At 46.9% G+C, this 17,645-nt stretch overlaps 1 protein-coding gene across 1 annotated transcript in view; it reads right to left on the bottom strand.

Moving 5' to 3' along the window:
- CMTM4 (CKLF like MARVEL transmembrane domain containing 4) overlaps positions 1 to 17,645 on the bottom strand; it is a 32,722-nt gene that overhangs the window by 11,411 nt on the left and 3,666 nt on the right. The gene's annotated exons all lie outside the window — the stretch shown is intronic.

Below are 17,645 nucleotides of genomic sequence, written 5' to 3'. Positions count from 1 at the left end.
CTAGCATTGGATATGAAAAACTTTGTGCGTCTTTGCTTGCAACCTCTGCAAAAATTCCTTACCAGACCCCCGTCTGGGATAAGGGACTGCTATGGATTTTGGAGAAATAACACTTATTTTTTAGATTTTGCATACTGTTATAGGGTGCCGTCACCCGGCCCCATTCACATTGAGCGATTCGCAAATCGCGCGTTTGTCGCGCAAATGCTTGCATCGAGCCAGCTAGAATCGCGGCAAAATCCGCTCCAAAAAGGGTCCTGCTGTAGCGACGCACGACAGCTACGGACAGAGCCCCATGCATTGGAGAGCGTCATCATGCGGTAAATAGCCGCCATATCGCGGGAATTACCGCGCGATAAATCGCTCAGTGTGAATGGGGCCTTAAGGTTGAGAAACGCTCCTTTACAAATATAAAAGGAACATAGTACAGTTACAATACAATTCAAGAGAAGATGGTGAGAAGGGCCCGGCTCATGGGAGCTTACAATCTAAAATGCTTTATAGAGTCTTTTTTACCTTCCTCTGGATCAACAAGGGGTAGCTGCGGGCATAGCGTTCTCTTTAGGCTTTGTTTTCTCTGTATCTCTATTGGTTGAACTCGATGGACTTGCGTATTTTGTCAACCTGACTAACTTTGTAACAGGGAGACTTCTGCAACACACCTTAGTCCAAGAGCCGCCCAAACTGTGACTGGACAAAGGATGAATGAAGGCTCATAACCAGCCCGATAGATGGGGGCACCAGAAGATGAGCTCCGCCCACTCATCACAAGCCCCCCCCCCCCTGGACCCAGACACGTGAATTCTCTCTTTCCTATTGGACGTGGAATTCTCCTTCACTATTGCAGAAAAGAAAGCGACACCTCTATGTTTATTACCTGCAGAAGGGGAAATCGGAAAAATAAAAATGGCAGCTGCCAGCTACGTCTTATAAATAATATAGGATTTCACTTTCCTAAGAAGCCGCCGTCACAAAGAATTAGGGCTCCCAGATGACGGAAGTGACAAGTTAATATTTCCCTTTCGGAGTGTCAGGAAAATTCATCAGAGGCGGGGGAGGGGAGCCTTCCCCCTCAATGTCTGCAAACTCCTCCAACAAGTCGGAAATTCTCTGAAGTGTAAAATAATGTTACAGACGGACAGACGGCTGTATAAAATATGAGGCCGCAGACGGAAGCGGCTTCTGACCGGCCGCGGTTGTTTTCTTCGTGTTACACATGGCATGGAAATGTCACACACTTCTGCCCAATGAGTTCCAGGCAAATGATTCTTCTCCCAGAGGAGCGATACTTGCAGACAAAAGCAAAGAACATGGGCACCTCTGGAAGGCCCTCGGCTTCTTTATTATAGCCAGATAAATTCAAGCAAGTTGGCAATATCGCTTATCACTTCTTTCCTTACTCTTGCTGTCCTCGTAGAAACTGTTCTCAGGTCCTGAAAGGGTCCATTCAGTTGTAATTTACTATACAGTCTTCTGCTAGTACAGGGCTCTACGCATATGGGGATGAAAGAAAGGGAAAACTATTCCTGTGGACACTGAGCAGGTCCCTGAGGTAGACAGCAATTATCTGACAGAGGCCAAGCATGTCCCAAGGGTTGCCGGAAATACCGCCTTTCAAATATCAGCCGATTTGCGCCTCTTCTTCTCTCTGCACATTTGCTTTTTACATGTACGCAGACAATCTACTGAAGATATCGGCTATACAGACTTCAAGATTTCTTTCCTTACCTAGAGGCCTAATAAATAGCTCAGTGTCATGGAACATGGCCGAAATTTAGAGGCGTGGCCTAGCAAACCAGTATGAATGATGACAACTACTCAGCACTGGTTATAGCGGATGACAACTCTACTTCACACCATGAGCTCTTGTACAGTGAAGATATATCCCCAAAAAACAGTTTGATTATTAACCAAAATGTATCTTATTTGTGTATCACTTGGCTGTAGATCCTCAAATCATCTCTGAATTGGTGCCGACACTGTCCTTCCTTCTGCAGGGGGGCTACTTTGGTTCCCCATGGTCCCTGTGTGTTGTAAAGTAGCCACCACTCCAAGCTCCCTCCCGTGATGGACTTCAATCTCAATACAAATCAGTAGGGATGCACCGATACCGTTACTAGTATCGGTGCCGATGCAGAGTACTTGTCCAAATGCTCCGATGCCTAGCCCGATACCTGAGCTTCCGGTATCAGGAAGCCAGGCAGCGAGTTATTTACACGTTGCCCAGCTTTATGCTCCCTTGTGACGGGAGAGCATGGAGACGGCTTCCCGGCCAATCAGGAAGCGTCATTGCCCGGCTTCCTGATTGGCCAGAATGCCGGCTCCATGCTTTCTCGTCATCTAGTGACGAGAAGCATGGACAGGGCTTCCTTAATGGGACTTCAGGTATCTGATTTCGCCAGTACCGAAAAAAATAAATATCGGAACTCGTACTCGATACCGAAATAACCTGTATCAGAGCATCCCTACAAATCAGTAAACTAAACCTGAGATTGTAGTCCATCACGGGAGGGAGCTTGGGGCGGTGACTACTTTACAACACACACAGGGACCATGGGGAACCAAAGTAGCCACCCTCCAGAAGGAAGGACAGTGTCCACACCAATTCAGAGATGATTTGAGGATCTACAGCCGAGTGATACACAAATAAGATACATTTATGTTAGTAGTTAAGGTTCTTGGATGCAGTTTTAAGATTTATCTCCTGAGTTTCGTGTCACTTAAGAAATAATGGCCGCCCAAGGCAGCTGCGCCAGGCTAGGCTTAGCTTGGCTATTATTTTCTATGGCTGAGCAGGTCATGCGAGTCCAGTCTTCAGGAACACGGGGCAATTGCAGTTGTAAATCCTGCCAGGCCCGGGACAGGCCGCAGTGCTGAAATACAACATGTGTCCTTGCTATCAGAAGGGGGCTGGAGGGTTATAGGATTAAACTGAACCCGATCCAAACCCAGGAAACCCAAACTGAGCATAGGCAGAGGTTACCTTCAGTGTCAACCACAAATGATCAGCAAACCCAGAAATAAATGCAGATGAGGTTTTATCTGAATAATTGTGTTCTTGTAAGCTTGACCCCACCGCCTTACTCCTCATGAGCCTCCCTACTGACCCTTTACTGTAATGAGAAGTCCCTTTGCAGCTCATTTACAGGAAAAGTAGAGATCTGCATAAGACTTCAGCTACCTGCATCACGGGATCACTTTGGCATGCCATTTCACTGAAGGAAACCACTTATTCATCATATGCTCAGTGTGATTTGTCTGGGTGGTGACAGGTTTACTTTAAGTCGATGGTCCGCTGTGAGAGTCAGACCAACAAAAACAGCATCTCCACAGCAAATTCAGATGTCACGAGTTCAGTCTGCCCAACAAAATGTATTTTTAGCTCCGGTAAACATTTCCAGCCGCTGCAGCCTAACTACTCGTTTATAAATTTCCAGCCAGTGGAATGCCGACTTCTGTATACACAGGAGCGATGGGGCAATTCCTCGAGGCAATTCCAGGAAGATACATTTTAAGAAGTTCTACAAACCCCACCGGCAGATTGTGCAACCAATAAAAAGGCCAACTCCATGCTCCACAGAACAATGGCTGCCCTGCTTATGTAAACTGGGTACCACTGCAGCAGACGTATCTTTCCTCGGGTTACACTCCGTCACTCATGTCCCTGGGGTCTATGCAGGTTCTCAGCATGTTGTCTGTCAGAAGCAGTTGTCTGTGTCCGGCCTCCAAGCAGAGAAATCTGAGGACATTCAGTTACTTAAGTATATGTAACCAGCAGTATATGCGCTTAAAAACAAGTCCTTACTGACCAATGTAGCTGCAGGCACTGTGAGCCAACTCATTCTCAAGGTTCACAGCGGAAACAGTGAAGTCATTCAAGTTGGCTGTTTAAGTTTAGCTCACCCGGCCTCTGGTTTTTTGCTTACATTAGAGTAGAAGGCTGCCGAGTCCCTGCCGGGAAGGGAAGCATAAGGAGCTGAGCTGCCAAGTCCCTGCCGGAAAGGGAAGCATAGGGAGCTGAGCTGCCGAGTCCCTGCCGGGAAGGGAAGCATAAGGAGCTGAACTGCCGATTCCCTGCCGGGAAGGGAAGCAATGGGAGCTGAACTGCCGAGTCCCTGCTGGGAAGGGAAGCATAAAGCAGCTGAACTGCCGAGTCCCTGCCGAAAGGGAATCATAAGGAGCTGAGCTGCCAAGTCCCTGCCGGGAAGGGAAGCATAAGGAGCTGAGCTGCCGGGAAGGGAAGCATAAAGCAGCTGAACTGCCAAGTCCCTGCTGGGAAGGGAAGCATTAAGCAGCTGAACTGCCAAGTCCCTGCTGGGAAGGGAAGCAATGGGAGCTGAACTGCTGAGTCCCTGCTGGGAAGGGAAGCATAAAGCAGCTGAACTGCCGAGTCCCTGCCGAAAGGGAATCATAAGGAGCTGAGCTGCCGAGTCCCTGCCGGGAAGGGAAGCATAAAGCAGCTGAACTGCCGAGTCCCTGCTGGGAAGGGAAGCATAAGGAGCTGAGCTGCCGAGTCCCTGCCGGGAAGGGAAGCATAAAGCAGCTGAACTGCCGAGTCCCTGCTGGGAAGGGAAGCATAAGGAGCTGAGCTGCCGAGTCCCTGCCGGGAAGGGAAGCATAAGGAGCTGAACTGCCTAGTCCCTGCCGGGAAGGGAAGCATAAGGAGCTGAGCTGCCTAGTCCCTGCCGGGAATGGAAACAAGGTAAATTGAGCTGCTGAGTAACTGCTGGGAAGGGAAGCAGGGTGAATCCAGCTGCTGTGTAACTCCTGAGGAGGGGGGGGCAGGATAAACTGAGCTGCTGAGTAACTCCTGAGGAGGGGGGAACAGGGGGAACTGAGCTGCCGAGTGAATGCTGGGAGGGGGGAGAAGGATGACCTGAGCTGCTAAGAAAACGATTTGGAGGATTTCACTACTCTTTGATGATATTTCATCCACAGTGCCTGCAGTTACAGTAAAAATCCAGGTCAGTCAGGTCAGCCAGAAAAATGCAGAAAGTGCAATTGTTTGGGCTGAAACAGTCCCAGGGGGAGGAAATAAAATGTCACGGGCGGCCGAGCGCTGCGGGAGGAGAACGCTGCCAGTGCTGTCACAGGAGGCCGGCCGGCGGTGTGGGGGAGGAGTTAGCTGTCAGATTGAGCTCTCCTCCCACACTGCTCGCTCAGCCTCTTGTAACAGCTGACAGGAAGGAGAGCGGGTACAAGCAGTGATCAGTGATTGCCGAGTGTTTGTAAATAATTGGAGGACAGAGTGTGTTTACTATATCCCCAATTCTGAATGAATGGGAAGTGATCTACATCACCTCCTGTCCATTCATGATTGTGGTTATAGTAAACACACTCTGTCCTCATGTTATGAATGATCAGAAACACTCAGAGGATTCCTGCTCATTTATAACAGGGGCTGCAGAAAAAGAGATTGATGACTGTGTTCTCAATCTCTTTTTCTATTTTAAAAAAGGGAAATATTAGGGGTCTGTTTGGATCCCTAATATTTCCCCGCAGCCCCTAAAAGTAAAAAAATAAAAATCAAATATTTTTAAAAGTTTGAAAAAAACATTTTCGGTTTGGGTCTCCGACGTTTTTTTCCATTTCGGTGCACCTCGAATATTAATGGAGCAGACGCCGCGACTATCAGGACTAGCAGCTTCTTATGGATAAAGAAATCCATATTTAAATGAATTGATTTGCTTACCAGGCAGAGGTAGGAGCTGCCAAATGATTGTTCCCCCCATGGGAAGAGAGACGACATGTGATATGAATACAGCTTACAGAATCATTACACGCACTGCACTGAAAAGCATAAAACCACAAGAACCCAGCGAGACACGACGTGCGAACACAATCCACTGACTGACACAATGGAGGAGCGTGGGATCAGCGTTCAATCACTAGCAGCAGGAGAAACATTAAAGGTAAAGTATAGTGAATCATAATCAGACTTTACCTTAAAGCAGAACTCCGGGGACAAATGCTATTAACCCTTGCAGTGGGGCTACCCTTGCACATGCTCATTTTTGCATTGGGTCAAAAATAAAATAAAAAATGTATGCTTAGTCGATCCTCAGAGTCGGCTTGCTCTTAGCCCAGTCCCTGGAGCCTCTCTCCCCCCTCCTCTCCGGCAGTGTAAGGTCCCTGCGTCATCACATTCTATACACAGTGTATAGGAGAGGAGGATGCCAAGGGACATAGCGCTCCCTCCAGCCTGTCAGAGATGGTATCACAGCCAGCCTGATTGGAGGACTGGGTGAGTATAACCTATTTTTGATCTTAGGCAAAAACAAGCACTTAACCCTTGCAGTGCCCCACTGCAAGAGTTAACATTGTTACATTCCATATTTGTGTTGGGGTTCAACACATGGGGATTTGTAGATCAGCCACTAGAGGGAGCTCTCAGTGAGTCTGTTCAATCACTCCGCCCCCCTTCTTATAAAGTACCTGAATTGTGGAAGCAGCGTCACAGGGCAAGAACAACCAGTACTGACCAACTTGTAGGATTCCTGGGGCTGATTAGTGACCCACCATGCCTTGTTCTGCTCTGTACCATATCTCTGTGTGACGGCGGCCATCTAGGTAGAGGAGCAGAGCATGGCTACCTTATGTCAGAACTACACCCTTGATGTCCGGTAATAGGTGCCGTCCGTGTCATCACCATGAGCACCACCAATATTGTAAGGTTGTAGACTGTCAGGAGTGCAGGTGGTTCTTGGAAACAATGGTAATAGAACAGGGGTGGACAACCTTGGCAATCCAGCTGTTGTGAAACTACAAATCCCATGAGGCATTGCAAGACTGACAGGCACGACTTCCTGAAGCAGAAGGATGATGGGATTTGTAGTTAAACCACAGCTGGAGTGCTGAGGTCTCCTACCGCTGCAGTAGAATGTTGAAAAACAGAAGTTGTGGTGAAAAGCACTGATCCAAAGGAAACAGACAAAAACAGTGCAGGTCCTCGGGGGCGGGTTCTCTCCAGCACTGAAGTGCCATCACCAGGTCTCACAGTATGTATGTTTAGAAGGCAGAGGCAGCAACGGCTTCTATGTACACTGTTATATTTTTTTGTTTGTTCAACCTGCGGGCTGAATTAAAAAAACATAACGGACCCCTCCATCCATGCTAAACCGAGTGGAAAGACTAACTTCCCGCCGTGTCCTTTGTAGATGATGGTGCCAGGGGTGCCACCGTCACAATACCAGAACAGTGATGGCAGCCAATTCACCAGAGGAGGAGAAGAACTGGACTAATATGACAACTGAGCCAGTTTGCAAAGAATGAATGAACTGAAATTAACAAAATGGTTTTAAATGTTTTCATGACATGTGATCATTTCTTGCAGATTATAGAAAGCTTTATTGAGCTCAAGCCCCTTATAGGTCCCGAGATTTCTGACAGCTTACACTGACTGTATGGGGCCCAACAGTAAGCAGAACACAATCCCACCGCCTCTTCTTCTAGGATGTTGGGCTGGATTAGACACAGCGAGGTCTGTACACCTGTGTGAAGGTAACAAAACCACAATTACCGGGTTCCACCCAGGGAGATAATGACTCACCTGAGCCGTAAACAACAGCTTTCACCTTGGATGTTCAACACATAGTAGTGTGTGTGTGTGTGTGTGTGTGTGTGTGTGTGTGTGTGTGTGTGTGTGTGTGTGTGTGTGTGTGTGTGTGTGTGTGTGTGTGTGTGGGGTGACACGGCTCAGATTTGAGCTGTGGGTGGTCCCCATCAGCATCACTCCATTCCACACAAAAAACAAATTTGTGAATCAACTTTTGTGATTCACTACAATGCCCTACGCGAATAAACGCACGCATAGGGCATTGTGTGACTGTTGCCCCCATTCCACTGTGTGCCATATTGCGGTAGGCAAGCAGCGGCGCTCTGTAACATGGACAATGTGCATTGAAGGGTAAGTTCACTTTCCTCCAAGTAATTTGGGAGAATGGAATTACCTGCTCAAATCTGGCCCCCTCTTCCATTGATCAGTGCTGTCACCTGACCGCACTGACCAATGAGAAGCGCTTCTTAGCGCGGTTAAATATGATTTTGGAGACACAGGAAGCTTCTGTATGACCAACCCACCAATGGGGACTTGTGCCCGTCAAGAAGTGTGACTGCACCAATGAGGTCTAAAACCAGAAATCCATCCAATTGCTGATCCTGCCATTATTTCTAACCAAAGCCTGACAACTGAAGGGGTTAACTCTGGAGCCCATCTTTCCAGCTGCCAATATAAACGCGCCCTCGCTCGGTGTGGAAATTTACGAGACGGATTAGTTTCTCTGCAGCAAGAAATGGTTTAAGATTTTGTGATTCCAAAGTACACAGAGGCGGGTAACCGCTGCCCGTTCTCATCTCCGCAGCATGGACGTCTGTGACACATTGTTCCAGGACCGGCTGCTTTTATATTACAAATACAGGATAACTTTAATGATAAACACATTCAGGATAATCTTTGCCAAAAAACATTTCTCTGCATTACTAGGCGCCACTACCTTTAAAATAAAAAAAAAAATACCAGGTACCCACCACCCAAAATGAGACACCTCGTACCTCTGTGCTGGGGGGAGCCTTCTCCACCCTTTATACAATTTCAGGCTAGCGGTCATTAATAACCCCCCCAACCACCAGCACCCCCCAAGTCTTGACTCCAAGCCAAATAGAGCTTGAAATTTGTACAGTTGGAACTGGTTTGACCAACCAACAAAATGGTAGCTCGCATTATTGCCACATCCCAACCAAACTGCACGGTCACACCCAAGCTTTATTCTTAATTCCCATACAGCACCGCCCCATAGGGCTCTACAACATTGAGCAAACCCTCAACCTTTCCATGCCTTCCAGTACATACCTATACAGTGGTACCTCGGCTCACAAAGTAAATTCGTTCCACGATGCATGTGTTGGTTTCTCAAGCCCAGTGGCATAACTATAGCCATTGCGGACCAGACAGCTGTTATGGGACCTGGGACTGGAAGGGCGCCTCATTGGGTTGTAGGAGTGGTTGCAGTTGATGACAACTCTAATTCCTGTAACGTCTACTACAGAATAGAAACGACTTCAGATGCATAAGAGGAGTCTTTGGGATCTTCACATTCTTACTCGCAGTCATCGGGTGGGGAGCACCATCACATTTTGCTACGGGGCCCCCGTGATCAGTAGTTACGGCCCTGCTCAAGCCCATTCAAAAGTTTAAGAAGAACATTTCTGAAGCAAGCAGAGTGGGCACACACGCCGCAGAATAATTTTGGGTGTTTGGTTTAGGATACAAGCCCAAAAACACAGGATTCCCAGAGCACAAAGGGGTTGCTTAAGAGGCAGCATAGCAGAAGATGCCCACTTTCAGACATACGGTCATCGGAACCTTGGATGAATGGTCTAAAAAGAGGGGGAGGAGTCGCTGCTCTGGGGTGTGTGTGTGAGAAACTTACCATGAGCTATTGAGCTCTGTAAACAGGATTCTTTTCAGCAATGAAAATAAGGAGAAAGTTAAACATCTGAGGTCTACATTTCCACCTTCTGGATGAATTCAAAAAGTCATATTTACCCGACTGAAAAGAATATTTGTAAAAAAATCTTGTTTTTTAGTCCTGACCCTATGAAAAGCTCCACTTTTATCATTAAAAATAAGTCTTTGAGCTCCAGTGTAATGACCTAGCACAGGCGGCTGATCAGGGGGCAGGGGGCTGATCTTGTCAGACCAATGCTGACCCTGTGTATGATGCCTGAATAAATATGGCTCCAATCTTTAGGAGAGAAAAGCAGATACATGCAGTGTCAGATGAAGCACTGTGATTTCTGAGAAGTAATAAATACGTGGACACGTTACACTTACACATTGCTCTATGTGCATGCACTTAACAGTTAAAAAGAAAATCGAATGATAGCTGCACTTTAAGGTGGAGTTCTTCTTTAACACTCGACAAAGAAGAGGCCGGCGAGCTCACTCAGAGATGGATCCAGCAGCACATTCCTCAGTCTGAGCTGCTCTTCCCCCCTGCTCAACCACAAGACCATTTATTCCTGGAACGGTTTCCTCCTCCAGCTGCTAGAGACATTTCAGGCTGATGTGTCCGTCTATCAGGACTGCAGCAGCGACTTCCTGTCACCACAGACACAGGCGCCGCCTCGGTGACATTAACTCTGACACTAAATTCTACAAAATGATGAAAGGGGTGCAGCGGAACGCCGGCTACCGGAGCAGACACAACCCGCTTCATGATCCTCATGTATTCCAATGCTGCAGGCTTTGGCAGGGTGAATATTTGGCTCTCGGAATGAATACCTGCACACACCTGTCATGTGGCTGTGCGGAGACATTCACCTGTCATACACCTGTACTACTTACAATGCAGAAGGACTCTTTCACTGGTGTGAATCATCCCCAATTATTCAGCTTTCCCCGGGTTTTAATAGAATGAAAGTCTAAGGCCCCTTTCACATAGGGTGATCATGTATCTGTTTACATCAGATTACGCCCCCCCATCTGGCATGATCAGGTCCGGCAAAAGGGATCAGTTTTTCCGGATCTGGCCAGAGTCGGGGGTATCCGATGTAAACAGACGACCGTCCATTTAGACCCGGCTGCCCATAGACTAGCATTGGGCATCTAATCGGGTCAGCTTGAAATACTGACAGACGGACCCAATCGGACTGCCAGTGTAAATTATTAGTATGAATGTATGAATTAGTATAAATGCTCCGATACCTAGCCCGATACTTCCTGTACCAGGAAGCCGGGCAGCGCATCATTAGATGCTGCCCGACTTCCTGATTGGCCGAGAAGCCGGCTCCATGCTTCGTCACATAGTGACAAGATGCATGGGGACAACTTCCCTGCTGATCAGGAAGCGAGTCATTACACGCCGCCTGGCTTCCTTAATGGGACTTCCGGCATCATTATTCGGTATCGGCGAATACTATGGAAATACTGGTATCGGTGCATCCCTAATTATTAGTGTCTGTGTGCCTGAGTATCAAAAACCACGGACAGACAAATGAAGATGGAACAGCAACATTGACAACTAGAGAAAAGCTCAAAAGATAGGCACCAGATGTCCTTTTTAGGGAGCATTGGCGACCTAGCTCCCGGGATTTCTCCAGCCCGGTCATAAATACCTTCTTTTTTTTTGCTTTTAATCAAAAATTGCCTTCTCCTTTTTCCTAACCTTTGTTGAATCTCAGTGCTGCTGATCTCCAGTAGGCTCTTTACAGCCAATTCCCATCTAGATGGGAATGAGAAGGGAAGGACAGGATGACAGTGATCACATATGTCGGCATGCACATGGTAAGAACATGATCAGGATCGATACATGACCCTGGATGTAACCTATGTCCGCAGGTAATGTACAGCCCATGGACAGATGTTGCCACTTATATGAATGGGCACAGCGGCCGCATCTATACAGAAGCACCCGGGGTTCCTGCAGCATGACTCTAGAGACGCTCATAACAGCCCCCCGTGTACATGAGGCCTTATAATGCAGGAGCACAACTGGCAGCCGGGGTCAGAGCATGGTGACCCCACAACAGGAAGAGCCTGAGCGAGGACTACTATGGCAGGTTCATCACGCATTATTGTCCTGCACTGCACATTTAAAGTGATTGAACATTACTTTTGAAATGACATGAACATGCCAAAGATTTCAGTGACTGGGATAAGAAACATTTTCCCCCCTTCACACTGATATATTACAGTGCCATTCATTTTGAGAAGCATACAAAACAGCAGGCAAAATACACGCACCACAACGCAGTGTGCATGTCCAGTATTTAGTGAGTTACAGATGAAGTTTTATCTCCGCAAGCCCTCTCCACTGAGGGGCGGGCTTCCGATGACCGCAATGCTGAATGGGCAGTGTACGCTTGCGCACACCGGCCGTGCGGCATTTATCTTACGAACATGCCACACACCCGCCGACAATCGTACGATTCTCTGCGGATTTTCGAACATGTTCCTAAGATAAAAGTCGTGTGACCGTACAGTAGAAACAGTTGCATGCCTTCCACACACCTTGCGATAATCGTACGATTGAGGGATTTCCCGCGATTATCGAAAGGTGTGTGGGCACCTTAAGGTGTGTGGTGAGCTGTAGAGGCATATAGTCAGTCAGATCACTAATTGGTGTGACCTGCATTATAGGAATGGCGGGCACTGTTCTGTGAACCAATCAGATTACTGGATTAAACAGTGCTCCGATTCTACCATGTTGCCGACACAGGAAATGAAATAAAACTGGACATTTTAAAGTGGACCTTTACCCCCTAAAAATCACATCAGTATGCAACTCTGCATTCCGATATGAAATCACCTCACATGCATTAAACATATTTTGCTTTCACTTACTATCCTGTTTTTCCACTTCCTGGCCCACTTGGGCATTAGTGATGTAATCTGTGCCCAAGCATTGCATTACTGGGAAGGTTACATCAGCAGAGCATTGCTGGGAAATCTCTTCTCAGTGAAAGGCATTTTCCACCCCTGAGATGATGTGCATGGTCACATGTCCTAGTCACATGTGCCAGAGCTCCAGGAAGTAAAGGGAGGTGGATTAGTCTGTCCTTAGTAAACATGGCCACTGTGAGAAGACTGGGGAAGAAAAGACAAAATAAAGTGTGCAAAGAATACAAAGCCGGCAATTATCTAGAAGTATCTGATTGTAGATTGTCATTACTAAACATTTCTAAAAGGTGTATCTGCTGCCATTTTAAATATAAGGATGAGGTTCTCTTTAATATGAATTTGGTCAGCTGAGCCGTGCTCAACACTGGCAGGAAGTATAACACAGCAGACAAGACGGGTACTGAGCACCTGTCCAATGGTAAGAAAGAAACCGCAAAATTACTCATCCACTCCCTTGTTATCTCTCGTCTTGACTATTGCAACTCCCTCCTCATTGGCCTACCCCAACACAGGCGATCCCCCCTTCAGTCTATCATGAATGCAGCTGCCAGACTCATTCACCTAACCAACCGCTCAGTGTCTGCAACCCCCCTCTGTCAATCCCTCCCCTGCTTCCTTCCCTCACCCCTCTCTGCCAATCCCTCCACTGACTTCCACTCGCCCAAAGGATAAAATTCAAAATATTAACAACCGCGTACAAAGCCATCCACAACTCGGGCCCCGGCTATATCTCCAACCTGGTCTCAAAGTATTACCCTAAGCGTCCCCCTTCGCTCTTCACAAGACCTCCTGCTTTCCAGCTCCGTCATCAACTCCTCCCATGCTCGCCTCCAGGACTTCACTAGAGTGTCTCCCATTCTATGGAACTCTCTACCCCCAACCTGTCCGTCTATCTCCCACACTGACTGCCTTTAGGCGATCCCTTAAGACTCATCTCTTCAGGGAAGCCTATCCCACCTCAGCCTAACCACTCAACAATCACTTTCTGAAACAATCATCCCCGCGCAGCTACCTCCTCATGTATCACTTGCCCCTCCCTTTTAGATTGTAAGCCCTCACGGGCAGGGTCCTCCTTACCATCTTGTCTTAAATTGTATTGTGACTGTAATGTCTTCCTTATATTGTAAAGCGCTGTGCAAACTATTGGCGCTATATAAATCCTGTATAATAATAATAATTAAAATAATGATGAGCAAGAAGAGCCGAGAGCTCCATGTGGCCTCCAGCCGCTGCTCTGCCACCACGGAGGCTGTAAAGGGACTCGGAGAACATCTCCGGATACATGAAGGAATTTGCCCTCTACATAAGCTCCAGTTATGTTCCTCGGATTCTTTGCATCCAGGGAACGACGGCGGGATTTACTCTCCAGTCTTTTCATTATTAGACATGACCAGGAATGTACGCTGCTGCATGTGTTCATGTGTTCACTTTCTCACAGCAGTGACCTTACAGAAAGGCAAAGAGTTCACACAAACACTACAAATGTGAACACCGAGTGCTAGGAAAGGACGACAACAACACAAAATACAACACAGAAAGTTGCAACACACAGAAGAGCAAAAACACTTTTACCTCTTTAGAAAGTGATCACTTCAAATACACATGGATGCAGCTGGAATTAATATAAAGCTGGCCTCCCAGAACACAATGGTTGTGAGATCCCATCACTGGAGTCATCCAATCACCCCGGAGAAATATTAAGGAACATGAAATGGATCACAGTGGGCAGGAGGGATGGGAAAGGGGGGGGACAAATAACAGCAAGTGGGACGGATGGGGGTAATAACAGCGGGTGGGCGCTAATAACAGTGGCCAAGATGGGTGGGTGCATACTGACTACATTGGCCGGAGTCGTGACCTCTACTCAGGAGATCTCACCAAGGGAGTCCAAGAGTAAATAAAAAGTCCGGCCGCACACCAGACCGGAACCCAGCAGTTCATGAGGTAGGTGCTGGTGTGATTGCCGGCTAGCGCCGTGTAAATCTAAGCGTTACAAGAAGTCGCCCTCACTTCAAGATGTAGACACCTTTATTCAGACACTAAACAACATGGCGACACTTGTGAACAGCAACGTTTCAGAACCAGCAACGGTCCCTTTATTAGGCAAACATAGTGACAGTGTGATCGTTTAAAGCGGATCTTTACCCCCTCATAAAAAAAATAATAATCACATCAGGATGCAGCTGCAGCTCTGAGTACAGATATGAATCCATCTTACATTCATTAAACAAACATATTTTTCTTTTACTTACAATTATTGTTTTTCCACTTCCTTGTCCTCTTCGGTATTAGTGATATTATGTGCCCAAGCTTTGCATCCTGGGAAGGTTACATCAGCAGAGCATTGTTGGGAAATCTCATCTGTAATCTCACAAGATCTCAGGGGAATGACATTTGCTTCCCCTGAGATTATGTACATGGTCACATGACCAAGCCACGCGTGCCAGAGTTCCAGGAAGTAAAGGGAGATATAGTAATCTGCCGTTAGTAAAAAAAAAATGGCCACCGTGAGAAGAATGGGGAGGAAAAAAGAGAAATAAGGAATGCAAAGAATACAAAGCCGGCAAGAAGTATGTGTGTGTAGATTGTCATCACTAAACATTTGTAAAGGTGTGTTTGCTGTCATTTTAAAGATACGAGTAAAGGTCAGGCAAGAACATCCTACAGCCCAGCCACAGACCGTCACATGCGGGCTGCCATTGGACTGTGTGGCAGGATAAGCGTTGTTTGAATGAGGAACATGCAAGCTGCTAATTTGTCGTTAATAAACGTGAACCGCGTGCTCTTCTCTTTTAATATCTGAACCGCCATCTTCAGCAAGCAATGGCAGCCTACATTTTCTGTCTACAGAGATCCCGTGAAATCCTGTGTAATATACACACACACACACACACACACACGTGGCCAATGAGCAAAACATCTTTCATAATAACCAATTCTAGTATTTTCTTTGATCATGTGCTAGAAAAATAAAACCTGGACATTAATATATGTTTTTACTTTACCACTGCGCCATGTTGGAGTGCGCTCCCCTCACTTCCTGTGTTGGTGACCACGTAGAGTCAAGGAATTGCCTGACAATGGGGACAGGGACAGCAATAACAAGATCCCAACACCATAACAACAAGTACATATTGTCTACAAGTCGGCCATTTCACATTCACTAAATGTATTCCCAGTAAATAGAGACATGCCGATCTTTATGTACTAGGGAAAGCCGCCACACAATGAATGAGATTAGTCCGCGGGTTCATAAAGAGCTTTTAGTTCTCCGTGTGTTTGATTTAAAGCCCAATGTCCACGCTGGCTGGCTTCTCATTCACAAATGATCTACAACAGTACAACACAAATACTACGCACACAAGGCAGCCCGCTGCCAACAGTACACGCTGGAGAGATAACCAATCGCCTCCGATACGGGACACATGAATGACACAGGAAGTGGGCTTTAAAAAGACGAGACCCCTACACATTATGTCAAGGACTTGGACAGCATGGTGGCTTAGGGGTCAACACTTCTGCCTTGCAGCACTGGGGTCCCTGGTTCAACACAGGACACTGTGCAAGGAGTTTGCATGTTCTGTGTGCTTGTGTGGGTCTCATCCAGGGACTCTGGTTTCCTGCCACACTCCAAAGACATGCTGGAAGGTTAGACGGCCCTGTATGTGTGCGCGATAGGGACCTGTAAGCTCTTTGAGGGCAGGGACTGATGTGACTGTGCAGTTTGTAGAGCGCGGTCTACATTGCTGGCACTATATAAATACTTTCCAGTAACGCCATTACCCTGACTAGAGGATAACAGACTGACACAGTTTGAAACCGTTTCTGGCCTCACCCAGCTATAGATGGGGGAAAAAAAGCAATCAAAATGCTCATGTAATACCTGCTACTGTGGGCAATTAAAAGGAGAGCTCCGGGTAAAACTTTGAAAGGGAAAGGTTAGTACTTCTGATAGACTATCACTGCAGTGTCTCTATAAAGGTGATTTTGCTTCACTTCCTGTCCTGCTGATCACCTGGATAAGTAAAGAAAGAAAAATCTCCCCAAAAAGGAAACAATAACCAGGCACCATTCCCTTTAACGTCCCCTGTCGCTTTGTTCCCCCGCTGCTGGGAGTGAGGAGCACTATCCGGCGTTTGTGGGTATGGAGGAGCATGTGACTCACTCCTGTTTCTTCCAGGTGACAAAGATGGTCCGCAGCCCAGTGTAAGCTCCTACTCACAACCTGAAGCTTGCAAAGGGCTTCCAGGGGCAGGCAACCTCAGCAATCCAGCTGTGATGAAACTACAAGTCCCATGAGGCATTGCAAGACTGACAGCCAAAGGCATGACCTCGGAAACCGGAGGCATGATGGGATTTGTAGTGTCACCACATTTGGCATGCCAAGGTTGCCTACCCCAGTTATTTTCATTCCATGTAGATGAATGGACCAGTATGCGCTACTAGCGAGGAGGGAGATTAAAGAGACCCTGTCCCCAACATTATTCAGATCAACAACAATCTTCCCCCATAAGATCACATGCGCATTTATCATATTCTAGGAATGGCATTTACCTGTGAAAACCTCCCATGTGTAGAAATCCATCCTGAGACTACTGCTGGGCGCCGCCATCTTGAATGGTATGTCAGCAGTCCCAGGAGACTCAGAGCTGTCACTTAAGTGTGTCAAGTGAGTTACATAGTATTTGAGGTTAAAGACACAGGTCCATCGAGTTCAACCTTTATGTGCGTGTAGTGTGTGCAATGCCTCATGGGACTTGTAGTTCTGCAACAGCTGGATGCCAAGGATGCCTACCCAAGCAGCTGTATCATTTGTCAATCACATCATACATAGAGCAAACAATCATGATCAATGAGACGTGCTAGAAAGCAATCAATGAATCATTCCCTATTCAGTGGCTTAGTGGGCAGCACAGTGGCTTAGTGGTTAACACTTCTGCCTTGCAGCACGGTTTCGGATCCCCATCAGTTCACTATCTGAAAGTTGTTTGCGTGCTTGCGTGGGTTTCTTGCGGGTACTCCGATTTCCTCCCACACTCCAAAGACATGCTGGGAGGTTAACCAGTTTTATATGTGACTTATTTTATTTTACTTTTTTATATGTTACTTATATATATGTTTTTTGCACTTATTGTTATTGCTATAATATATGGGGGATAACAATCCCCCTATATAATAGCAAAGGCACACTGACAGGTCCTCTTTATGGAGACATTAGGGGTCTCTAGGACCCCTAATGTCACCT

Source organism: Nanorana parkeri, unplaced genomic scaffold (genome assembly GCF_000935625.1).
Source record: "Nanorana parkeri isolate BGI_ZX_2015 unplaced genomic scaffold, ASM93562v1 scaffold950, whole genome shotgun sequence".
Lineage (NCBI taxonomy): Eukaryota > Metazoa > Chordata > Amphibia > Anura > Dicroglossidae > Nanorana > Nanorana parkeri.
Note: the sequence above shows the minus strand (reverse complement) of the source record. Positions and strands in the feature narration are given on the sequence as shown.